Source organism: Diplotaxodon limnothrissa, linkage group LG4 (assembly GCF_057381915.1).
Source record: "Diplotaxodon limnothrissa isolate DT_005_m linkage group LG4, D_limnothrissa_male_GT1.1, whole genome shotgun sequence".
Lineage (NCBI taxonomy): Eukaryota > Metazoa > Chordata > Actinopteri > Cichliformes > Cichlidae > Diplotaxodon > Diplotaxodon limnothrissa.
The window spans coordinates 23,190,949-23,218,331 of NC_140599.1; the positions used below are offsets into that span (position 1 = coordinate 23,190,949).

A 27,383-nucleotide genomic window follows, 5' to 3' on the forward strand; every position below is an offset into this window, starting at 1 on the left:
AACATGTGTCAGCAACAATAAAAAGCTTATTGCAGTACAATATTTGTGTAAACAATTACACGGAGCTGCAAACCTTCATGCGTCCTAAATCCTAATATGAATGATTTTGATATATGGACAATAACGCCTTTAATAAATCAGTCTAACTCTGTAGCTACCATCAATCTTCCTCTGATTCTTGCTGCTAACTGCTGCTAAATCACCTGAATTATGTAATTAATTTCAAGTTTAGTAGTTCATCCCTCTCAGTTTGATTTCACTTATTTCACTCGAAACAGTCAAATTAGGTGATTGTCCAGCTTCGGCACAACTCGGTTTCCTCCTGGGAGGACTTCTTTTGTGGCATAACCAGACAAGCCTGTGCTGTTCATCACAACATTGTCAAGATTTCCATTACACAAAGCAGAGGATTATGTTGATCATGAGCCAAGCCTCGTGGCGACTCCAACTGCGCTACAGCTTCTTACCACAAAATGAACAATGATTAGTTTCCTGAGATTAGAAAGCTGATTTTAAGACGACAACATAATGACAGCCCAACAGTGTTGCCACTTAGAGCAGAGAGCAGGAGCAGGACTGTGTTGATGCTATCTGTGGTTTCAGCTTGGCAGGAATAACACTGCGTGCGCTTCAGTCTCGGACAGCACTTAGCTTATTTGTCTCTGCCCGTGTACTTGCTGATATTCGGTGACCTAGCTGGCACAGAAATGCAGGAAAAAAGATTTGGGGAAATATCAACATCATTTGTACTTGCGGCTCTGAATTGAACTCACTGTTTTTGTGGTAACCCACCAACTCCAAGTGCAGATTCAACGTTTATTTTAAATACATGCTTTTTATTTTTTTGCATTATAGACGTCAAATAATTAGAGCCAGGATCGGAAAAGCGGTAAACTCAAATTTTCCTGAATGCTGCCGGTAATATTGTGTCTGTCTGCATGCAAATATCAGTCGACAAAAACGCTGAGGTGATTAGTTCAAGCACATCCAACTTGCGGGTTGAGGTTCAAGTTACAGGAATGTCTACTTAAGTGTTTCTACTTTCTGCAACTTTATACTTGTACTTTATGAGATTACAGAAAAATGCTGTCATTTTCTGCCACTATATTTATTTGGTGGTTAAATACTCGTTACTGTCGTGGTTCCCCGTGGCTGTGGAGCAGGGAAGAACTTCTGTGATCCTTTCTTCTCTTAAAATAGCCATGAGAGTTTCAGGCCATAAATTTAGTCCAGTTATATCTATCAGTTTTGTTAATTTACAGCTCTCAGGACAAGCAGACGATTCAAAATCAGCTTGGCTCTTACAGTCTATTTCAGAGTTTTCTGTCAGCTGTAGTACTACAAAAAGTCCAGGCTCTTCTCTGGCTTCCTTTACTTTAAACCTTCTTTTTGTGTGACCCAGATTTCCGCTATATGCCAGCGAGCCCACTGCTAATTCTGTCTGTCAGCAGCTCATCTCACAAGTCTTCAATCTGCAAGCCCACTTTACACCAGCAGCCCCAGTGTTTTTCACAGATTACCAAGTGAGCCTTTCATCTGCTCTGTTGTTTTGCATTTGAGTCTGAATGTTTGCTGACTTAATCTGATATCTAAGTTGCTTGCATGTTCACACGGGTGTTCACTCAGGTTGAAGCTGAGAGAAATTATATAAATGATATCAAGAAGGTTTACAGTTTTGTAGCTCAGTGCAGCTCAGTAAGCTGCAGATGCATATTTCTGAAAAAAACAGCTCACATAGCAAAAAAAAAAACTGGTCATGCAATTCCCCCAAGAATAAAAATAAATGCCTTATAAGATTAATAAATCTCCCTGTGATGACATGCAAAGCAGTTGGCTGAGATTTGGAGTAAACAATCGAGAACAGAGTAACGCGAACACAGCAGTTCCACCTGTCAACACTTGCAAGTTAGCACTTGCACTTCAGCTGTCTGTGAATAGAAAACAAGCCTTTCTGTGACCTTTACCAAGCACATTATCTGTGCCAAGACTGAACACTGAGAATGTTGTGGTGTCCGCAGCCTTTTATGTGAAAGGGATGTGATTTTGATATAGAGTGATTGAGTGACACTGCTTTTTTCCCCCTTCTACTGTAAAAGTCAGGATTAGTACCAAAACAAGGATTTGCATGCACCTCTGTGTCTGTGTCTCACTCATCTTAAATAACTTTATCCTAAGTCAAATGCACACCTAAAGTACTTGTGTAAAAGCCCACCTACCCTACACAACATGTTGTTGTTAATGTCACCCACTCTCATAGGCTGAGTCTAGGAGTCGCAGTCAATCCTCAGCCCTTCACAAACAGTGAAGCCTCTCATCCAGCTCATTAGTCTCCGATTATCCATTACTACACACATCTTCACTATCCAAAACATTGTTTCTGTATGTTTTAGTTTGTGGACTATGGATGATAAAGGCTGAAGTTCAGGGACAGGAGAAGCTTAACAAACTAACAGTGTTATCTGAGTCAAAACCCCATGATAAGCCCACCCATTTAAGTTCAATAAGTCCAAAACACACAAGAAGCAAGTATAGCAACACACATACTCATGAAGCAAAACCAAAATAAATAAATAGCTACTGGACAAGACTAAACTACGGATGGAAGGGGGGTTTATATGTGAGAACTTCAAAGACTGCTCATGATAGATTGTACTGTTTGGTAAGCTAATGAGATTGTAAGAAAACCCAAATAGACTGCATATATGCAGTCTATTTGCATATATCTTTTATATATAAAAGATGTTGATAGCCATCATAACATCACTCACTGGTTTTGTATTATGTAGCGTTTTGGCAGCAACTATGTTCATGTTTTGGAAAAGTTACCATATTTGGAAAAATCGAGTACTAATTTTTCAGGAAGCTTGGCTACCAATCTGCACGAAATCTGCAAAACAAAAACATATACAAACTTCTTCAACAGTCCTCATAGTTGCAGCAAGCCATGTTATCAAGGGAAAAATATCCAAAAATAGGGCCAAAACTATTTTTGTACCAAGTCACAAACTTGACTTTTGGACATTTTAACATGGGTGTCATGAACCGTGGGCCTTTAGAGAAACTGCAGAGCGTGTAGGCTCAATTTTTATCCCCAGAAGCTGAAGCGTGGAAAAAAACACTCGAGGACAAACAAGGAATTGAGGGGAAAACACACAGAATGGGGACAAGGGACAGAGAGACGAAGAGAGGCGGGAGAAACACAAAACATGCAATGTAAGATTTACGCAATGAGTGTTTGACATCATCCTATGGTGTCTCACGGACATATGCCCCACATGCAAACGTCAATTTCCTATGCGATGCTTAATGCTTATGTGAGAACACCAAATAGAACCACTGAATTATGAAATCACCTGGGTGACCATTAAACTGTGGGCCCCTTGGATTATACATTCAAGGATCTGGTCTACATCGAGCTCTTATGGATGAATGCAGGCAGTGTTTATGTGCAGTAATCCTCTGAGATCCCCTACGCTGCTCTGTCACTCTGCCATCAGCCTGGAAATTATCATTCTGCCATATGCAGCCCAGGACAGTAGACTCCATAAAAAGCTACACTGAGACTCTCAAGCCTTATTTAGACAGGCAAAGGCAGTTCAACCCAAATTAAGAAAAAATAACATCAATTAATGAGAGAGAAGCTGCTGGGAAAGAGGTCATACCATGTGCTCAGAGCCTACTTAGACTTGAGATATGTGAAAAGTATTATAAAAATGTTGAATAAATGCAATACTGTGCAAAAGTCCTAAAAAACCTCTAATTTCTTTATATTTTCCAAGTAAAACAGGAAATAGGTATATTAAAACACACAGAATTATATGGAAATACAGTATACAAGGCAAAAACTTTCTACAATTTTTAATGAGCCTTGAAAATCAATATTTGGTATGACCACCTGTATTCTTCAACACTGCCTGAAGTCTCTTAGTCAAGTTTCCATCTAGTTTCTTGAAGGTATCTTGGGGTGGCTATAGCTCAGACGGTAGACCAGGTTATCTACTAATCAGCAGGTTGGTGGTTCTATCCCTGACTGCATGGCTTTGGACAAAGTGCCCAAAGTAAACCCAAGTTGCTCCCCAATGCATCATCTGTTTACCATACAGGAATAGTTCTTCAGGCTTCTTAAAGCTTCTTCAAAGCTCTTCTGTGGATCTTGGCTGCCTTTTGTGCAGTTCTCCATGAAGATGATCCTGCACTGCTTCAGTAACATTAAGGTCCAGGAGGCCAGTCCATGACTGATAATGTTCCACTGTCTGCTTTTATAGTTGTGCTTTTACTGCACTGGCAGCGTGTTGAGGATCATTATCATGCTAAAAAAGGAAGCCAATCAAACTCTTTCCAGATGTTATTGCAAACTGGATCAAAATCTGAGGGTATTTTCTTCTTTCATAATTCTATTAATTTGGATAAGGTCTCGCCACTGTTTGAAATGCAGCCTCGAACCATAACAGAGCCATCACTGTGCAGACACTCACTGTTGTATCTCTCTCCTGATCTCCTCCATACATATTGATCAAGATTCAAAGTTGGATTTGGCACTCAATAAGACCCATTGCCACTGATTTGAAGTCCAGCACTTGTGTAATCTGGCATTACTGACCCTCTTTTCTCTGTTTCCCTTCTTTAAGAATGGTTTCTGGCTTCTTGACATCCGCCCTTCCACTGAAGCTATTTCTGATGAGGCTCAGCGAACGGTAGACAGATCAACTGAAATGTCAACATCTCTCACGTCTTTGCCTATTTTTCCCTCTTGTTTAAGTTAGTAACTTTCTTAAGTTAGGGACATAAGTTTAAGACATTGCTCATCTATTGCACACAGTTTGCGTTTTTTTTAGGCCCAACACTTCTTCTTTTTTTTCCTCCACTTGTCCAGTTTCCTCTGATTTTTAAGGATGTAGACACCAAACTGTGCTATCTTTGCCTGTACATTAGCACTGTTATAGTTTGCACATTACTTTTCTCAGTTTATATATACTAACTTATTGGAAGTTACATGTCTACTTTTTAATGCACAGGTACAATAAGCAATCTGTACTTTTCTAATTATTCTAACTGTCTTAACTATTTAAACATCTTTCAGTATCCTGCTCTGTTTGCACACTACAACCTGGGTTTGCTACTTATCTGTACTTTAATTTTAATAACTGCACAGTACTCTGTTTTAGTAACTATTGTCTATGATGTAAATATGTATAAATTGTGTGTGTTTATGTTCTATGTCCTGTGTCCTGTTCTGTTTGTATATGTGTTTTTTTGCGGATGTTAAACCAAATTTCCAATTGTGGGACAATTAAAGAATTATTCTATTCTATTCTATTCTATACTTTTAACTAAAAAAAATTATGTTTTTACAACAGACTGCAGTAGCAAAGCACCAAAAGATAACAATTTAAAAATGGTTCATTATACTTTGAAGACAGTAAACTACAGTGAAGGTGAGACTGGTATTGTTTATGTTCATGGGTTTAGCACAATGTCTTTCATCCCTGTCGTTACTGTCACGTGGTTGATCCTCTCTGTCTATTTCTCTTTGTGTGTGCATACGTGTCTCCACTTGATGCATAGCTCTGTGCCAATCAACTGGCACACCTGAGACACTTTCACTTGTCACGCTTCACAGTATTTAAACAAGGGCTGGTCCTAGCCTGCTACGTTATGATGGGCAGCTAGAAATAATAGGTTGAGAAGTACAAAGCTCAAGTTTCTGATCATGTTAAGAGGTCTGCATAATCTGGAGGCAGACTTTAAGCTGAACAGAGGTCCTAAACAGTGCGTTTGTAGAGCTATTTTTCCATATGCTGAGCGCAACTAGAGCTGGCCTGGATGCAAACATCAGTTCATCTCTCTCGGCTAGATTAACCAGTCCTCACATACAGTCGGTTTCCTCGTGTCGTTATTTGATCTCTGAGTAATCTTTGTTTCCTTGCCTCAGGTTGTGCTTCACTCATCAGCGTGCTATCTAGTCTTTTTGGATGAACCCAGTCTGTCCTTCTCACTTCTCCATGTATGACCTACCAGCCAGCCTGCATTCTCCAGCCTTCTCCCTTCATCAGCTCAGTCCTCCAGCCAGTGCAAGAAAACCTCCCACTCCCAGAACTCTGTTTCGTAGCTTTGCTATTTCTGCAATATCATAGTAAACCTTGCTTAGTTCAATCTTCTGAGATCTTTGAGAGAGCCAGAATGTATTCATTTTCATGAAATACAATGAAAAATGTAACATTATTCACAATACAATTCCCAAAAATGGGTTTCATACCAGAAATTTATTGCTGTCCAAAAACTATTAATTATATTATGCTATTCCATATGCAATAAATAATATCTGTTATTCCAAGTCAACTGCAGTAAAGTATAAGGGCTTTCACATGCTATTTAAGTCATTGTGTTATTTGCTGTTAATGTTGAGAAAGGAAACAGGAAACAGGTGTGAAGATATATTTTACTGTGTTTGTGTGTGAGCGTATGTGCATGCGTTGATTTTGAGGTACCTTTGGGTCTAAATATTACTGCACATTGTGAAAAACGAAGTAATTGTAAGTACTTCAAAACCTGTCCAAAACGTTAACAGAGAGGCTCATGGGAGATAAATTAATTATGACTGCAAGAGCCACACAGATAATGAGCAGAGGTCGACAGTTGTGTGGCGTAATGAAAAATTTGTGCAGCGTTTCCTACTGCCAAACCCAAAGCAAGCTGAGCTAATTTGTCTCAGTGTCACTTGGCTCCCACATCTCCTGCCCACCTCCTCCTATTCATGGCTCATATTCCTCATCTGTGTTGTCTCCCTCCATTTCCTCCTCTTAGCATCTGGCTCATCTTTAATCTAAAACAACTGGATTCCCTACAACCACTTGGCCAAAGACAGTGAAGCATCTTATTTACAGCTCCATCTCCGCAGTTACACACGCATAATGCGCTGTCTTAGATGCACATGCTTATAACACTCCTACATAAACACACACTCAAAGCACATGACACACCTAAAAAAAGGCTTAAAGCCATTGTTATTCAAACTGGGCCTCAAGTGCTTCGTAATGCTCCCAAAATAAATTCACCTACCCAGAGGCGTTTTAATTTGGATTTTTTTTTTCATGTGTCTTCTACTCCAACTGTTTGTTAACAGCAAGAACACCGTCAGGCATGTAAGGCAGCGTTTGTTCCCTCCAGAGCTGCAGCGACATCTTAAACAGGCATCAAATGTCACTTGTTCTCCCACGACGATCTACGGTTCACTAACTGCGACTGATCCCCGCTTATGAATGAATTAATGACACAAACAAATTCTCTATGAACACAGCCTAATATGCAGAAACAACACACAGACAGCTGAGCCATGGATATAGACAATTTGTCATTCTGTCATCTACAAAATCCCCTACAGCATTATTATTCCCCACATGTCTGTACAATGGAGATGTATAACCATGTAAAAACCATGCCCTGTGTCTCATCACTGACAAATATGCTGCACCCATGAGAAAATATTAGGCAGGGGAAACAAGAGAGTGTCACGCAGGGAGCAAGCGAGCATGCAGCGAACTGCAAGGAAAGTACTAAGTAGCTGTTGATGTAATGTAGGTCAGGAACTTAAGAATAAATCTAGGGCCTCCAACAGGCTCTGCATGTCATCGGGGGGTCGCTATGCTGCAATAGGTCATTTGTCTCACATTAATATGTACGCTATTAGGACCAGGTCTCCGTCTAGCTGGTAATTTCTTTAACACTACAACCAAGGGAGCCACTTTGGCCCTTTGGCATTTTAAAAAAAATTATGAAACATGAATTTAAAGCCTATCATCTCATATTTCAAAACTTTTCCTGAAACAGGTTTAATCATCATAAATTTTGCGATTTGTGGGATAAAAAGAAAAAAAAATCTCTACCACCTATAGCTAGAACTGCTGAGAACATCATTTTAACGATAAAAAAAACAAAATCAATCAATCAGATGTTCCCAGAAGCCAATGTGATGATGTCTGTGGCTGAGGGGGGTAGAGCAGGGGCCTATGAAGCTGGCATCGTGATCGCCATCTCGATTAGCTAACCCAGGGTTTCATAATCCAGTTACAATTGAGTTCATATTGAGGGGGCGGAGTTGGCAGCAAATAGATGTGCTGGCAGCAGAGCAGCTGATTTATTCCCAACTTTGTTTTATTAATTTCAACAATGACATACAAAGTTAGCAACAGCTAAGTCAATCTTGATTTCAGAACAGTGGTATGTCCATTATACCATCCAGCCCCCCAACCCAAATTCTCCCCCTACCAGGTCCACAATAGACAAAACACCGCAGAGAACCAGTCTCTGCCCACACACACACACACACACACACACACACACACACACACACGCACACACACACACAAAAAAAACAAAAAAAAACAAAAAAACAAAACAAATCAAAAAATAAATAAATAAAAAAAAAACCAAAAAAACCCCAAAAAACAACACCTCAGGACCCATACACATAACAAGCATAACCCCCAAAGAACAACAACAACCACAACTCCCCCCCCCCCCCCCCCCCCCGTAACCAAACAAACAAACAAAAACAAACAAAACAAAAACAGAGAAAACAATAGCAGAGAAAGAGAAACAGAGCAGCTGATTTAAACTGCAGTTTAGTATTAAAGCCTACAGCTTTCATTTACAAAGCAAGGAAAGAAACTGCAAAAAATGCAGACTGTGTGAGTATTGGTTAATTTTTTAATTGAGATTTTTAATTGAAGTTAAACCCTTTCTTTCTATCAGTGACCCAGAGAAAGATTGTCGTGCTTTTATTATATGTGCTCCTGCCAGACTTATAATCCTGTGTCCCACACCGCTCACTTGATCATTGGTCAGCAGCTTCTAGTAATTTAGAATTTCCTGATTGGCTTGTACAGCTGACTGGGCAAACTTTGGAAATGTCTCAGATTAGGTCATCTATCTCACTAACAGCACTCTAACTAAAAACATACCTCTTAGTCAACAGTTTCTGCTCTTCTTAAATTATATAAGTATCATTCCTTTGATGATTTTAAATGTCTTAAATAAAGTGACTTAACTTGGCTAATTTACTCTCACAGAGGACTTGCCAAGCTTAAATTACTCATTTATACAGTTGAATATATTTTCATCAAATAATTCAGTTCTACTTGGAAACATTTATTCAATAAACATTTTTTTAAAAGTATTGATTTAAGTAGAAAAACCAATTAAGCAAAAACATCTGTGTGGCATTTGCAGTTCAAATCAAACATTAACCACATTTAAATCCTTGGCTGTCTCTTTTTATTGGAAAAAAGAAGCCAAACAAACTTTGGATGGAGCTCAATATGTCTGTACACTGTAGCATGGTTGCATCACAGCGGTGGTTATCTCAGCCTTCACAAACAAGCCTGTTAGAAGTGTGTAGGAGCTGTGTAACGTAATCGGCAAACAGAGACTAATTAGGCAGTAAAAGAGATGAGCACACACGCACTAACACTTCCTTCTCATACTTCTATTCCTGTTAGTGCCCTGCACTGACTCTCATCCAACCCAGTGACCTTTGTGTAGTCTCTATAGTTAGCCTGTTTTTAAATTTCCTCAACAACTAAATTAATTATCTTAAAGGACTCAGGAGTGACCTTAAATAATCCTACACTACAAAAAATGTGTAATGACAAACACGGGGGGCGGGATTACACTGGAAATTGGAAAATACTCTACGTGCTGCAGATAAAAGTATCTGTTTCACATCTCCTCTGCAGGAAGGCTACACCCTGCAGCGATTATAATGTGCCATATCAGAAGAGGGTGCACAAAGATAAGTGGGATTACAAGTGAGGGAGCTTAAATTACAAGTGTCACTCTTGGGCTAGCTTGTATTTTTGTGCAGAGGAAACGGTGAGATGCTTCATCTTAACTTGTGCAGTAATAAGCTGCACTTACTGTCTGATACTGCATTAGAGGCCTGCACAGCATCTATTGTGGTGAACGGGGATGATAAGGCAATCAGTTGGCCTTTTCTAAAAACAGACTGCAAGCAGTTATGGTCAAGGAGTCAAAAAAAGACATCGTCATGAAGTCGAGGAGACATATATTGACTTATTTTCAAGCTATGGTACAACCTATTGTGTAACCTATGATAAGAAGATAAAAAAGAACGACTCTTTATGATAAACCTCATGAAGCAAAATGGCTTGTTACTGAAACTCCAGTTTCTAGTAAGGAGTTTCAGAGAAAGTGAAGCCGAGGTCATTTTCCCTACTGTAAAGGCCATAACATACCGACGTGTCATGTAACATTGTAAGCGGTGTGTTTTAGTGGAAACTTCGTCCTCAAAAGTCAAAAATCAATCAATGATGAGATGGTCCTGATGATTCTAAACAAGAAAAGGACCAAGCAGAGATTCTTGGTTCAGCCAGTTGTCACAAGAAGGCAGCAGCAGGGAGAATTCTGAAGCCGAGAGAGGTCACTGGCAGAGTTGGGCCACATCTAAGGAGGCAGAGAGCTTTTGACCTGGAGCAGCATCTAGCTATGTGTCTGAAACAAAATATTTTTCTACTATTTGTACATTCAGAACTGGTATGCGTTTGAGCTCCAGTGCACTTGTTGCCAAGTGAAGCGGTCTGTTTGGTCAGATCAGTTTGAGCTTGGTTTAAAAGAATAAATGCCACAAATTCATCTAGCAAAATCCTTCTTAAAATAATTTATTAAATATGTGAATTTAAAATATATGCATGGATTTTACACGCGTGGTCAATAAAGGCCTTCATCTTGAACAACATTTAGATTTGACTGGGATTCATATTTGAGCCTCTGTGAATTGGATGCTGATGAGTTGCAAAGAGATCCTACCACATTTTAGCCAGTCACCATAGTCAGCCTAGTTCATTTCCACTTACTTTGCATGCACACATTTTAGTGTACATTTTAATACATAATTTTAAACATTCCTTAGGACTTTAGAAATGAATATATTAATATTTTATCCTTGTGCGTTGTCAACGTTCTCTAACCAAAGTGCAAACTGTAGTATTTCTGCAAAGAGGTTTGACCTGCTGCAACATTTGCATTTAAGATTTGTTGTGCTGGTTGTCTGGTGATGGATGTAATGCAAAAAAGTCTTGAGCCTCCAGAAGACCTTCAGTAGTATGGTGCAGGCCTTTGGAGAGCATAAATAATACTCCATAAAAGCAGCTTGTTGGTCTGTACTGAATATTTGATGTGTTTAGTTTATGACAACATGTCTGAAAGACGACAGCGAGCTTAATTAATGATAACCCTTTAAAGAAGATGAGCTTTGACAGGAGAGAACTGCCCACCCGAGGTATGAATCATCACATGGAAAAAAGGAACTAGCGACTAGGTCAGCTACGCATAGCTTGGGGGGGGTCAAGGAAGGAAAACAGATACCCTGACTTTGCTCACTTCTGCAGCTTATAAATGTAATGAGACAGTTAATAGTTCGCCTTAGTTTAAACACAGCTATTCATAAAGAGTCACACTGGTGGAAAATCTTGCAGTATGCAGTTTCAAAAAAACAGCCTCCTCATGCTGTAAGTAGTCATGTGAAATGTAAACAAAAAAGAAATTGGGGAAAATGACTTTGTTGTCCTTTATATTAATGTGGCTATTTGGAACAGCCACTAGCACTTCGGATTTCTGGTTGACAGCACAGTGTACAAGCCACTTGTTAAGAAGCATAACTCCATACTGTGCATATGTTGCAAATGGGGTGCACGCATATATTTAAACAATTAAATAATACCATTCATACGTTTCTGCTTTGCTCGACTTTCATTTGCAAAATAATTTGTAGCAAATGAAAAACTGAGAGATCGAATCAGCTGCTTCTCATGTGAGTGTCTATCTTAGTCATGGACTGCAGCTAGCAATGACAGGCTGTTTAACTGCAGAAATTCTACACTTGTCCCTAGGTTCTGGTTAGTGTCCACCAAATTTGCAGCACATCTCCAGAGCAGAAGAAGGCCTGCTGACAAAAACTGCAGTCCAAGATAGTGGAATTTGAATATAACCATGGGAAAGCAGCTAAATGATATCAAGGATGACCACAAGAGCAACGGGATCAGTGAGTCATGGGACAAACACAGCAGACTTCGTTTTTGTTTTTTTTAACTGAGAAGACAATCCAATTACTAAAGGTATTGCTATTAGTAATATCAATGAATCTATTTATCCATCCATCTTCTGCTTATACAACTTAGGGTTGCCCGGTGGTTCCCAGCTGTCACAGGGTAAAGGCGGGGTATACCCTGGACAAGTAGCCAGTCTATCACATGACAGTCACATTCACACTTACAGCCAGTTTATATTCACCAGTGACCCTAACCCTGTTGAGACCTCTGCCTCAGCAGAGTTTCTTTAACCCAAACCTCCTTATGATTTGTTTGTTTAAAACTAACAAATTGTAAGCAATAAATCATATAAACCATGCAGCCTTTAGCAAAAATGATACAAACAAAACTTCTGCATTTATAAATTTATTTCTTCAGCCCTTATGCCTCCCTATATAAACTTTTCCAAATTGAACCATCACCAAGTTTTGATCTAACCAGTGCATCAAGGCATCAAAGGACATCTTGTGCCTACGCCTGCAACATCACTGGCTGCTGACAAAATGGCAGTATTTGATTTTTTTTCCACGGAGAAATTTTTTTTGGGATGTAACATTACTGCCATAGCCAGTTTGAAGCCGGCTATGACATTAACATCGGTTTAGTATTGCAATGATCCTGTCACACAGCCTTACTGTTCGCATAAACAGCACCAGTGCAAGACAGCGCAGCATATGTCAGAGAAGACTGCAGAAGTTATTTTGCTCTGTATGCTTTTTTAAATGAATCAGTAAAACTAGCACCAGAAATTTGTGTTTGTACCTATAACAGATGGCTGCACGTTGTGCATGTCTGAGTGCTACATATGAAGAGAGGTCAATGTCTCCCTCACTGTGTACACAAAACACAGAGGCCCACGTCTAACTTCCCGTCAAAGACACACTGACTTCAGCGGTCTGTTCAGTGAAGGAGGAGGGCATGTTGTTTTTCAACTCCAACTAACAATCCTCGCCACTGAAAACCAAAGAGAAAGACTTCATTCATGGTAAGGTAGCACAAACAAAAATATTCCTCTGGGAGACATTAGTCTCACATTGTCTCCAATTCAAATCCCTTAATTTACATACTCATTCCAAACCGTTTACCAATTACAGCACTAACGACAAGCAGCACTGCGGCAGTGACATTTGGTTTATGTGTAAGCTGTAAGACGCATGTCCTGTTAGAGTTCGTCAGACACACCCAATAACTAATGCCAAAGAAGTTATAAATTTGTTGGCTAATAGCATAAGAAAAACCATTCAAGGCAATGGGCGTATGTTCTGTATTAAAGTCACAGTTCTAAGTAGGGAGATAGATGAGAAAACTGATAATATTCTCAACTCCTTGAGCATATTAGCTTCCCTTAATATTGTGCACAGACAGCTCAATAAAGACAATTGGTTCTTTTGTCTGGGGGCTTGTGAGGTCAACAATTTCATGACAGGAAATAGAATAATACTAAATAAGGGATGTCAAACTCTTCTCGCAGTGTGGGCCACACACAGCCCACTTTGATGCTAAGTGGCCCAGACCAATTCAATTTGATTTTTATAGCACTAAACTGTAGCCTTTCTGTCAGTGTAAAGATGTTCAACTACACATAAAACCTGAGATCTTAATTTGAATTAATTTAAATTAATATTAAATCCTTAATTTAAGAAAATTTGTTACTGTTGCTGTTACTTTCCCGTAAGCACGTGGCATTACTGCGTTACTAAACCGTGATTTTGTTTGTGAGAGTGTCTCATGACAATGATGTAAGGGGACATTCGTGGTAACAGACGTGTGCAGATCAACAATGGATAATATATAGAGTGCGGGAGAGAGTACGATTGTGCAGCATTTAATTCGTGGAAGTACTGACCTTACTTTGAGTTTGCTTCTGTAAAAAGTGACAAAAACATTAGCGTCTGCTGTACACTGCGTGGGAAGAAAACTTCTTTTTACAGCGAAAAAAAACCCCTTAAATTTCTGAGCAAGTACCTAGCAAGCTGCCTCGGGAATATGAAATTCACGGAGAAACCCCCGGATCCTACCGCTGTCATGACCGCTGCGGCACTGGGCAAACCTCCACCTGCTCCGCTCCTGCTAAACAGGTGAAAATAGATTTAAGAATGACAGGACTCAGGCTATGTCCACACGTACACAAGTATTTTTGAAAGGATTTTCCGGTTTTTTTTTTTGTTTTTAAAGAAATCCCGTCCACACATGCAGTTTTAAAAAATGTCTCCGTCCACATGTAAATGCTAAAAACGATAGGTTGGCCAATCCGAAGTCTAGAAGCATGGGAGGGAAAGACTGAACAGGGTCTTGTACTCTCACAAAACCTTAAGTACTTCTGAAAAGTTTTTGTTTTTCTGGAAGGGCAGATAATTTTGTGTTACTTTTCAAGTGCCTTCATCATTTCAGATGTTAATAACTAGAGACTATTTTTGGCTGTTGTGTAGACTCACAACTTAGGAATGAACAAAATGCATACAGCATACATAAATTCAATTTTTGGGGGGGACTGAAAGGTCTATTGCTTTATTACTTATTCAAGTTGGGTATCATATTTTTAAAAAGTAACTAAGTAACTAATTACTTTTGCAAATAAGTAATCAGTAGAGTAATGGGATTACTTTTTGGAGAAGTAATCAGTAATTAGTTAATAATTACTTTTTTCAAGTAACTTGACCATCAGTGATCATTAGTGCCACAACTGAGTAAAGATGACCAACGTTGAGCTATTGGCGTGCTGGATCCTGCTATATGTCCAAAACTGTCCCTGGAGCCTCTCTAGTCTCATTGTTCTTGGTGTAAATCTGAGAGAAACTGAGATGAGCTGCTCAAGCTGGTACTGGCACATCCAGCCTGAAGCTGTATAATATAGTAGTGCAATGTGGACAATGTAGTAGTGCTAATCTCTCAGGATGAGGAGATACTTCCTTGGAAAAAAATCTAGTTCCGACATGCCGCCTTACTGGACGTGGGACACGCTGGGTCAGCGGTTTCATTAGAGGGCAGCCACAACCAGCAACCATTGCACAGCTGCAGACTGTACTCATCCAGAAATAGGGAGAGCAATTTGTCAACAACAGATCCAGAAGCTTGAGCAATCTATGCACACACAGGTGACTGCATCACATTAGATGAGGCCAGACCTCATGTTGAACTGTTTGTATGTATATACAAAACAATATCCATATTCTAATTCATTCAAATCAGTAACAATCAAAATTGTATAAAGATGCTCTACAGTAGCCTGAGACTGAAACCTCTTGTTCTGAGCAGATTCCGCCTCATAAGGGACGATCTTACTGCTTGAATACAGCATAACGTAGTCTCCGCTGGATGTTGGTTCTCGTCTCTTACTGTACACTTAAATTCCACTGTGTTTTCAGCACAGCAACAGCTGGTTAAGACTGCTCCGTCAAACATCATTTTACCTGTTTTGGTTTTAAAAGGTGGAAAAGGTGAGTTAGGCAGGAAAGTTTACTTTTGTCCCCTTAGTCACGTCACCAGAGCCATTGACAAAATAGAAGAACACTGAGAGGAAGGCCTCTACGACATTGGTTTCCAATACAGATTGTTGGAGGAAACCCAATTTTCTTGGGTACACAAGATTTAACACGATGCTGACTTATATCCAACACTGGATTCAGGGGTTCAGTTATGCACTTTGATGCGATACTTGGGCTCTATTCAATGGGAAACCCATTAACAAACTGTGCACCTGAACAGTTGTACAGCCAAACGTTTAACATCAAAAATAAGACCACATGAAAAACATCTTATGAAAACCTCATCTTTTTTTTTAAATTAAAACAAGAAAACACTGAAACAAATTTTCCAGATTCTCATGGACATGACCAGAAATTTTCTATTTATTTTAATCCTTAAAATGTAGAACATTTTTTGACTACGCAGCAATCTGCTTTCCTTTTGTCTAATCCTCTGTACTTTAGCTGTTGTTTACCTTGTGTCTTACAGAGCCTCGCTATGTGGAGGAGGCAGCCAGTCGCTGCACTTTTCTGATTACTTTCTGTGACCTGAAGCATTTTCTGCACCATGCTCTTTGCATGAAGACCTCACTTTGAGTAAACTATGTTGATTTAACATGACAAGTGCATGCACAACTCTATTCAAAGTGTTTGCTTTTCTTCTGTGACATCTTGGGCCTTCAAACAAAGATTATAGTTGTTTTATATACTCAGCGAGGATTAGATTTGCAGAAATAGCAGGATGGAAGCAGTTTAAAATTTGCCAAACCTTCAAAAAATACATACATTGGAGCAGGGGCATTTAAAAAAACAACAACAAAACATTTCATTATGAAATGATGAGTGAACGAGAATTCAGAGATTATTTGTCTGTTGATGGAGAAAAGTTGTCCTGATGTGCGACCCAAAGCCCACAGAAGAAGCATGGTTGCAACAGTTTCCAGCTGAGCAGTCACTGAGATAAAGCAACTGTTGTTTGTGCTCTCTACTGTGATAATAGGCTGTGTTAGGGAGCAAAAGGATCTATGTTTGACCCTCAACTCATATAGATACAACAAGGGAGCAGGGGGTATTTTTAGCACCTAACCGATGTGGATCTGAACAAATGGAAAGTTGCTCGATACCTCTGCCTGCTTCAGAGTTTACAAAAGTGAAAGCGTTCCTGTGTTCTTTGATCTTTTTTAAATCCTTTGCTGCTCCTATGCAGGTATTGATTCCTCTCTGATAAACGCTCAAGTCTGTACTTTGTATGGAAATATTTCAGCGCGCACCGAGGAGGACTTGACCTCGTGCGGAACAGACGTACTGTCACGCCCCACTGAGACGTGAACGTATCTGTCACCTCAAATTTTGATCCACAGCTTGACCCATAGTGGCCCGGCTGAAAGGCTACAAGCACATGGCCCCTGTTCAGCAAACTGATGCGTGTAGGTCGGTCATTAGTGTATAATCATATGAGTCTGACTGGGTGATTCATCTTGGAGAGAGAGAGCACGAGTGATATGTCTCCATCATCACAACCCACTGACTTCTGTCATGACTTATCTGAGAAATAATTCCAATCATGACCTTCAGCCTGTGAGGCGACATATCCCAGTCCATCTACAACACTGATTACACTTAATGAGCAGGTTTTTTTGTTTTTTCTGTAAAGCACGATTTACAAAAGACCCTCAGAATTTAGTCTAAGTATTAACATATGGCAAAGAGAGCGGAAATCTTACTGTTTCACATCTGCTGAGCTCAAATATCAAAGATACTCTACTCCCACACATATGCAGCTACTCACTTTATAAAATCATTGCGGGTGACAGACAAATATATGTGACTTTGAAAAACTTATTTTTCATTTAGGCCCTAACAGATTAATATAGGAAATCTACAAAGACAAAAGAGTCACATGGCTTGGTGCAGTCTTAGATGATGCCAAGTAAAGCAATACCAGTGCAATGCAGTCTGTCATTCAGTACCTCTTTTATCTTTCTTCCTAAAAAGATAAATAATAGAGCAATACCGGTCTGCTTTCATTTTTGGGGTATTGAATATGGGTTTTTGTAAAAAAGACACAGTTGCATCTAAGACGTGTCCATGATGCACTGCATCTCACTCCTAATGGATTACATATGTACTCTTGAGCAGGGATTCTTGATTCATTGGCTACTCTTCATATTTCAGCACCGCAACCTTTTCCTAAACCCAACCAGTGAGTAAAAACAAAACTGATCACTGAACTGAGCGAGCGAAATCAAAGTAAAACAAAACAAAAAACAGAGGCCAACACGGTCTCCTGGCTGCGTGCTATCTCTGTGAAGCCAGCAGCTTCTGAAAAATGACAGCATCTATCACTGCTTACTCCTGTCATTGGTAACCTGCTGTTGTCATTCTTCTTCTTCTTTTTTTTTTTTGCTTTCTGTTTTCATTCTCTTCAATCTCTTTCCTTCTGTTATTGCAGACTCGTCTTAACTAACGGTGGCAGAGATTTATTTAAAAAAACCCAAAAAAACCATTTAAAATAGACAACGGTGTTACAGGGGCCACACAGGAATCTGGATGCCAACATTTTGCATTTCACTTTTCTTTTCTTTTTTTTAAACAACAGCATGGTGATTCAGTGACAATAAGAGGGTCATGGGTTCAAATCTACAGGCTGGCTAGATAGATGATTCTGTCTCTCTCCAACATGTCCAGGGTGTGCCTTTTACCCAATTACAGCTTGGATTTAGTAAAGCTTATCCAATCATGAATTGGAATAGAATTGAATAATCAAAGAATCATGATGAGTGGACTTGTTTTTGTCCTATCTTTGATTTGAACCAGGTTTCACCATGTAACTCAGAGTTTTCACGTTCTCTTTTTATATCGTCATCACAACAATTTAAGTATTGTGATTTAAGTGCATTGGAGCAATTGTTGTTGTGATTTGGTGATATATAAATAAAACTGAATTGAGCAGAAGAGACAGATAAGGTCTCTTTCACATGGGCCTAGAGACCCACTGACACTGGCACTGGCAGGTACTATGATTACTAAAGCCCCAGTCACACCTAGAGACCAGTCAGTGACATTTTTCCCTAGCAACTTCTGGTTGCTAGGGAAAAATGTATATTCTACAACTGATTGTTCAGTGGTTTCTGGACATGGTTGCTGTTGCTAGGTGAAACTGGTCACGAAGAGGTAAACAGTGCTCCACTGAAAACATCTCTGGGATTGCTTTGGCTGCAGTTTGCCAACTTGTCTTCACTAAGCAGTAGTGAACCTGTACTGTACAGCTGTTCACTGTTGTTTTTAAATGTGGTTCAGTTGTTGTTCAGTCCAAACATTGTCTATTTCCCTTTTGGGTCACATGAACTACCGCTCTGAGCGATAGTTAGTTGGATAGACCAGTTGACATCTTCCTTACTAGCTACAGGTTACTGTGGCAATCCGCTAGCAATCAAAGCAATCACAGGGACGCCTTTAAAATCTGACCATCAGAAAGCTTTACTAAGTAGGGCTCACTCTCTAGCTTTTAAGCCTAAATTTAGTTTCAAAACAAACAACAACAACAACAAAAAAAAACAAACAAATGCAAACTTTAAAAGATACGTCCTCCCAATGGTTAAAATTTTTATGAATGGAGGAATGTACAGTGTGCTTCAGACACCACAGCAGTAAAACCTTCCACCAACCATTCAAAGGTATGAATGAAAGATTTAAAAAGTGCACTCTTGTAACAAATTTAATTTCACAACAATTGTTCTTCTTATGACACTAAACAAGTACTGACTGAAAAGGGTGCATAACGCTTCTCAACTTCCCTTAACGGGCTCATACACTGGGAAAATAAATCCTCAAACTATTCTATGGGACCTTCTTAAACTGACGGAATGAAGAAAGGAAGGACATAATTTACGAGTCTCAGTGCATGGCTGATATCCAAAAGGAATGTGGTAAATCTTCGTGCTGTGAAGCTGAAATAGCAAAGCTCCTAGAGAACCAAGAATGAAATGATGCATTTGGTTTCTGAGCGCCGCATTTCTGGTTTTCCTCTATTTACTCCATTATAATAGGTTTCTTATGTTCAGCGTGTGTGAAAATGGAAAAAACAATGATGCAATGATTTCTGACTGAGACTGTAAGGCACATTCTATAGCGCAATTATATATTAAATCAATTTGCTGTGGGTACGGAGCAGAGAACATGCAGGAAAAGGCAGCAGACGCTACGTAGAGACCAGAGAGCAACATCAGGACATGGCCCAGATGGGCATCAAGGGAAATAGTTTCCAGCCAAGACATTAAGTGTGCACATACTGGCAAAGAAACAAGAGCACAGTCTAGCTTGCACTGTGCGTTGTGTGGAGTAAACAAAAGAAGCAGCAATGAGCATCCAGAGTAGGCGCAAGGTTTTTCTTTTTTAAGCCATAACAAAAAAGGCTAAAAATGAGGGAAGGTGTAAGGCAACCACTGGGTAAGTCCTTTTCTGGTGCTATATATATCAGTTTATTGCTCTTTAAAAGCAAATAACTAATTAAATTTTTTCCTACAGGTGTTGGAGTGGTTTCATAAAGGAACTGAGATGGCGCTCTGCTATTGACACTCTGCTGAGTGTACTTGGGAAGATTTAATAACCTCTTATCTTATCAGTTTAACCCAGTGCGCACCTGAAAGTTGGAACAGCAAAGTCAACCATTAAACTGTGCCTCGAAGCTACGTGGACGTCGATGTATATTAAATAAGCAGTAGATGTTTCCTGCTGCTAACAGAAAGGGATTAGTTCTAATTTTTCCTGTTTAATTGTGTAAATAAAGATCGGGTGTGCGCACTTGTGACCATGGATGTGTGTGTGTAGTGGCTTTCCGATAGGTCACCGAGGTGATGTGTTGAAGGCAGACCTACCGACACGTGTCAAGTTACGGCTAAAAAAATGACAATGTCCGCACATTTACCTTTGACTTTTCCACTAAATGCTAGCTGCACTCTTTTATCCGCATAGAACGTCACAAATCACGCGGTTGGGTAGACTAACCAAATTTGCGCTATGGTTACACTAACTATGGTTACACATTGTGACAATGCGCGCCACCTGGCATACATCAAACTGAATAAATAAAGTTATCGGTGACTGCCTCCTAGTTCATGGAAAGCGCATCAAAATGAAAAGAAACAAAAACAAATTTATTAATAGATTTATTTAGAAACCAACTCTATGTGACAGTAATTCAAGCCAAGGTAATTTTGTGTGTGTTTAAATAAAGCTTTTTGCCTGTATACAAAACTTGGCTTACATTTCATACAGCGTTCCGTCCTATAAAGTGTCTGACATTGCATGTTTGCATACAAACTATAAGTTGCTGCCATCTTGTGGCCGCACTTGGCTACTGTCTCTGGAGGCAAGCTTGACTCTGAGCCACTGGAGTCTGTAGCTGCTGTCATTTTCAAGGGTGTGTCCTGGAAGCTAAGAGGCCAGGAGCTTTTTTGTGGTTCTTTGCACTTAATCAGTATTGCATGCACTATATGTTAATTATGTTTCACTGCTCTAAGATCAGTTGCAATCTGCATGTTACCGCAGAAGGACAGTTAGAAAGTAAGTGAGGATATTACTGTGATTTTTCATTTCAGCAGATTAGTTTTAGCCAGGAAAACCTTTATAAAGAAAATTCACATAATGAAGAGGGTACTGTGATCTCTGGAATGTCCCAAGGTTTTAAGTTTGTGTACGTATGGTTTAGAGCCTAAAGTCTTTGTTATATTTTAGTTCTAGTATATATCAGTTAATTGATTATTGGTGTCTGTGTTTCTCCGATTGGGACATAGTATGAATAATCACTTGGTTGGCTGGATGCAAGTTTAATGAGTTGATTTTCTTTTTCTCCCTCATTTCTTAAAAAATATTAACCATGTCACACAATACTAAAGCTTCAATTCAGTTTGCTTTTATTATACTAATGTATTTCTTTTTTTCCATTAAGGTGTAGGGCTGTTTTTCTAATCAGATTAAGAAATGTTTTTCTTTTAGAGAAAGCCATACTACAAAGATATGATAGTACACAATATGATGGTACTGTGTGAGCTCAACCTTTAATATTCGCAATAGTAATATTACCCATACAACACTGATGGGGAACATGGAAGGGTGAGTATCATCTCTGCTTGCCTTTCAGCAACAATCACCCCACTTTACTGGATTTTTGCATAATCACAATGCATTTTAAGCTTTTCACTTGCTATTTTACCCTCTCTTGGCTGCTTTGACTCACACGTAGGAGCATTGTCCCCTAACCACAGGGCTACTGGTTTGATCCCCAACCCTGGCCTCTTCAGATGGCGCCACAGCCTTAGCACCCAGTGGCCACAGTACGTTACAGCGATTGCAATTTCAATTTTTTCTGTTGTTGTTTTTACATTTTCCTAGCTAGCAAATTGAGAGTTTGTTTTAGGACAACAGTAATTTCCCCGTTTCAGTTGTCTTCTTAAAAAGATGCACTCTGACAGGAACACTCTGCACTTCTTTTCTATTTGTTAGACAAAAAAAAACAGCAATGTCAAATTTATGATAGTGCAACAGCAGCTTTTCGGTTCATTACTTTTGTGCCAACATGAATAATAGATTTGCGGTGCAAAACATTTTCACCTATTGCTGTTGACTGAGCTGGAGAGACAGAAAGAGAGCACATAATGTATACATTTGTATTTATGCATGCACTTCACAGAGATTTCAGTAATTTTGTTTATGTCCAAATGAGTCATGAAATTTGTTTGTGTGCCTCTGTGTAATAGAATTTGCCTTTTTCTGATGTAGTCATGAAGGAAATATGCAGGTAATGTAGTCAGTCTAAAAAAAAAAACTAAAACTGTATTTTTTTTCTTTTTCTTTCTTTTCACATGCTCTCTGATTACACTATAACAATAATTGACTTCCTTAATCCCCAATATGATGCACAGATCCATAAGAGAGATGACTTTTACTCCTTTTTCTTTCTTCTTTAATTGCATGGACTGGCCTGAGGATAGAGACGATGAAATATCACGTACAGTTCGATCTCCCGAGAATTTTTGTGTTTGCTCATGCAGGTATGAGTGTATTCACATTGTATGTGTGTTTTGCGGTCAAGCTGTTATGAGCTGGAGGGGGCACAGGGCTAAGTGGAGCCTAGCAGCAATATCTAGATGGATATTGTGGACTTCTCTTTTAACAGAGTGACAGCACTTTGTAGTGGAAGCTATTCTTAGAGCCCCTGGTTCAATTGCATTGGTCCAATTGAATTGGAGGATGCCGTGCCACACAGGACATCCATGGTCACTTGATGGGGCTGACACAAACACTCACACTCTTACACTCACACCTGTCTATCACACCTCCACGAGCGTTAATCCAGCTGAGGCTCTCCGGATCACCTTCTTCGTTCTGTCTCCTTTGTTCGCTCACACGTTCTCTTCTTTTGTCTCTCCAGACACTCTCTATCGTTATCTCTTCGCTATTACTCCCTCTCTCGTCTCAATTGTCTTAACCACAGCCGAGGGAAAAGTACAAAGTTAAGCTGCAAGAAATTACCAAGGACGCTGTATTTCTCTGTTCTTGTTGTGTCTCTCATCCTTGTCTTGTTAAGGCGTCTCATAATTAGGAAACCATGGCTATTTTTGAATGTTGTCTATCCGTAAATGAATCTCTTTGCTGCGTTTTTAAAAAAAACTACCTGCTGGGTCAAACTCATTCACTTATGTGTAATGGTGTAATGTAAATTATCAGATGCTCCCATTGTGTTTTCATATAAAAAATAAAAAACAAAATGAAGTGAAGCAACTTTGGACAGCTGATGTATAAACATATTAATGTTTTGCACTGGTATTAAGTAAAATCTGACAAAGGGGTTTTTTGTAAGTTATCTGGCTGCTTAGATGACGACACTGACCACAATATAATGACCTTACTCAAGTGTCTTCAATGCAACTAAACAGCAGGTTTGAAATTAAAACATACGTAAACATACTTTCTTTTCCTGGAGGAAAAGAAAATGTCCTTTACAAATGTACTTAATTTTGTAAAGATGTATTTCCTAAATTAACGTTAAATACATTTCAGCCCATTGATGTTGAGCTGATTCTCATGTAGAGGACAACTAAACTCCTTTCTCTATTTCATGGACTCCCTCTCACAATTACTAACTGTGGATGTTGTCCAGTTGACACTGACCAGTAGAGCCGTGTCTCTATTACCACAGGTCCCTCCCATGATATTCATCTCAACATGCCAAATGTTTTTTAAGAAAAACAACAAAACCTACATTACTTGACTACAAGATAAAGACACAAAACTAACTCCATGACAAACACACATTTATTCTTGCTTTACCATAGAGACTTTGACAAAAAACACCTGCTGTATTTTCATTTAAAGGAAAGGAAAAAGTCCCACAACTAATATCACACTTTTTGTTACCAAACAAAACTGAATGAAGAGATATAGCAGTGATAGTGAGTGGAGCCACTTGACTTTCAGTGCGTCCTTTCTATGTGAACTCTGACCAAGAACAACAAATCCTTTTTTCACCTTCTTCTTAAAGAACTCTTTTCTGTTAGAGCTTTGGGATCCTGCAGCTGATCGTGGTGTAAAGTACTAGCTAACAGCACTCAGGGCAGTGAGAAGGTCAGAAAGCACTCCCAGCTTTCGCTCTCTGGCCCCTGAGACCAGATCGCAGTCTGAATCATTTAGCTGGAAAGTTGTTCCAAACCACAATGTACTGCATGCATATGAAGGTCCTATATCTATGTAACAAATCCAGCGATCCCTGTATTGTCATTCAGCATTTTTATCTGTGGCTATACCGAAACTCATGACTGTGGAAAGTTTGCCACACTGATTGTAGCTGCACTTACAGAGCAGAAGCTCACTTTATGTATCGCAAAACCTCAGTAATGTTTATTCTGTATGCACTGAAACTTCTGTGCCACCCACTAATGTTTGCAAATTAAGACTAAATACATCATCCAGTGGGGCACCACTCATTCACCGAGTGCACCTGCACACACAGACCCACCGAGGAGCATGCCTCTCTGATGCATTACTGCAGCAGCAGCTGTAATAGTAATGAATATGCTTGTTTAGTAATGTGCCAGAGGTGTTTGCCTAACAATGGGCACATTTATTAGCCACACTATGCAAAATGCACAGGGGACTAAGGACCAACATGTTCTCTCATGTGATGCTGCTCAAGTAGGTTTAATTAGGATCAGAAACACTTGTGGACAATTAAGTCCCCTAACAATTAAATTCTTATGTATTTTATGCACACAGAAACACGACTGTAATTATTCTGCCTGTACATTATTAGATGCATGCGTAGGCATACAGAACAGGGTCGCGGGATTTAATTTGCTGCTGCATTGAAATTTCAAAACACAACAAACAAATAGATTTACACATATGCACATGGTGTTAATTAAAAATCTTCAGGTTCCTAACATGTATTTTGTAACTCTCTGAAACAGTTGCAAATAATTGCGCGAAGAGGGTGACTACTTTAAGCTGAGTGGTCCGTTGTTTTGGACTGAAGGGGACTAGGTTTAGTCTGGCTGAACTAATAAGGTCTCTCGACTGCCATTCGTACACTGTGGACACCGTAGCGCTGTAGGCTACGGGAGAATGCAAAGCAGCAAAGTCACATTTAACACTAAATTAAGCCTGTACGTTCAATTTAAATCCACTTTAAGATTAAGAGATTCTTAAAAATTGATCCTTGCTTTTCCACAATGATTTGCTTAATATACTATTTGCACGTGCTGTAAAGGAGTCAGGAGAAAACTTTATTCATCCTTCAATTCCGGACTCCGGACTAAGACCACCAGGTACCGGAACAGCTTCTTCCCCACAGCTGTCAGACTCCTGAACTCTGCCTCCTGACATCTGACCCACGTTAAACTCATGGACTGAACATACACACACCCACAATGGACAACTGTACCCTCAAACACAATAATAACATGGACTGAACCACCACTCACAACCACTAGCACTTTATATAGCCTCTGTAGAAACTATCTACACCCTCACTTATCTTAACTGCACTAATGTATAGCTCTGTGTAAATAATCATTCTGTACATTCGATAATCTTTAATCCTACAACTGTTTACAACTTGCATAGTTCCCATTTCTGTATAGCTGTATATCCCAGATTCTGTAAAGTTATTTATTTCATATTCTGTATAGTTTTTCATATTTATATCCTGTTCATATCCTGTACATAGCTTGTACTCACTACAGCCTGTACATACTTATACCGGTAGTTATAGAATATTCACAACATACTTCATACCGTGTACATTATAACATACCATAATAGACCCATTTCTGTAATATACTCACATATCTATATTATTGCTAATACATATTGTAATATATCTATATCACTAAAGCACTTCTGGATGGATGCAAACTGCATTTCGTTGCCCTGTACCTGTGCATGTGCAATGACAATAAAGTTGAATTCTATTCTATTCTATTCTATTCTATTCTAATTATTACTTCTATCATTTTAATATTTTTTTCAATGTGCTGTTGTGTAAGACCAGTAAGACCACTTTTCGAAATACAACACACCGTTTCTGTATTTTTGCACAACCATTTATCCACAGAACACTCGTATCTTTGACATGTGGGACTCAAGATCCCAGATAAAAGACCGTTTAGATAACACGGCCTTTGAACATTAGCGATAAGTGACACTAAATGCAACTGGAGGGATCCAGAAACACGTTTCCAGAAATGTAAATGTGTCCGAACATGCAGCAGAAAAAGAGAGAGAGAAATCCTTTCATTTCGTTTCGGCAATTCCAATTTCGGAAAATAATAATAATACCGATAATAGAGTTTTATTAAAACCCTTCTTGGTAATAGATATTTTAAGGTCCATCACAGCCTGCAACATGGCCAGAATGATGAGATTCTGCTCACGTGAACGAGCTCACTTGTGTCAATATCAAATATCAAATTAAACCAAACTCAATCAAAAATAAATGCAAGGCAAATTACCGTTGACAGCACGGGATTCCGCCGATTCTGCAGATGTGATCTTTCACCGCTGCTCATCATCTGAGCCGCGTATTCCCGGTGAGTTCACGCGGCTCCGCTCTAATCCAACTTTCACAATAAATTACAGCTCGCCTCGCAGATAAGTTGTCTGCCCTGTCGGGAGAACTGTTTGAGGAATTTGGCGAAACTCTTAAAGTACGGAAAAATGATAATAATACAAAGATATTAAATAAATGTATTAAAGTGAACGGTTTGGGTCTGTCTTTGTACTGAGCGCGAGCGCACAGCTGCTTACTTGCGCTCCTTGTACCCGTGTGACGTAAGTGACGAGGGGTGGGGAGGGGGGTCATTTAAACACTGGGTCGGGGTGTTGTAGCGTTTTTCTGTGTCGTTTGACGAACGTGGGTTGTTTGAATTTCGGACTGGACACTGAGCTCTTCGTTAATTAGGGCTGATTTGTTCTCGTGTCTTATTCATCTGGTAGCTGCAAACATTTGAACTGAGCCTCATTCTGCCTACATACACACCTTACATGCCTTTTAAAATATAAAAATAAATAAATAACGCAATTATTCTTTGCCTTACTGTCCCACATCTGTAGACAGTGTCTCACGTTTTTAACGACTTCTCAGGACATGCGTTTGTTCAAAGTCTTCATTTATACAGACTAAAATGTGAAAACAAGTCTTTTTTCTTATAGTTAAAACTCGTCTAATGCTATGCTCATGAGTAAAAGTTAAACACTGCCTGAAAAAGTAACAAACCTTGCAGAATTTGGTGAATATTATGGCAACTACAAAGAAAAT

General features: G+C 39.3%; 1 protein-coding gene across 1 annotated transcript in view; it reads right to left on the minus strand.

The window, feature by feature from the left end:
* Positions 1-26,882, minus strand: part of gcgra (glucagon receptor a) — a 51,086-nt gene extending 24,204 nt beyond the window's left edge. The window contains exon 1 of the mRNA XM_085351668.1: positions 26,578-26,882. The gene's annotated coding sequence lies outside the window, so the exon portion shown is untranslated. The remainder of the gene's footprint in view (positions 1-26,577) is intronic.
* Positions 26,883-27,383: the final 501 nt, after the last annotated feature.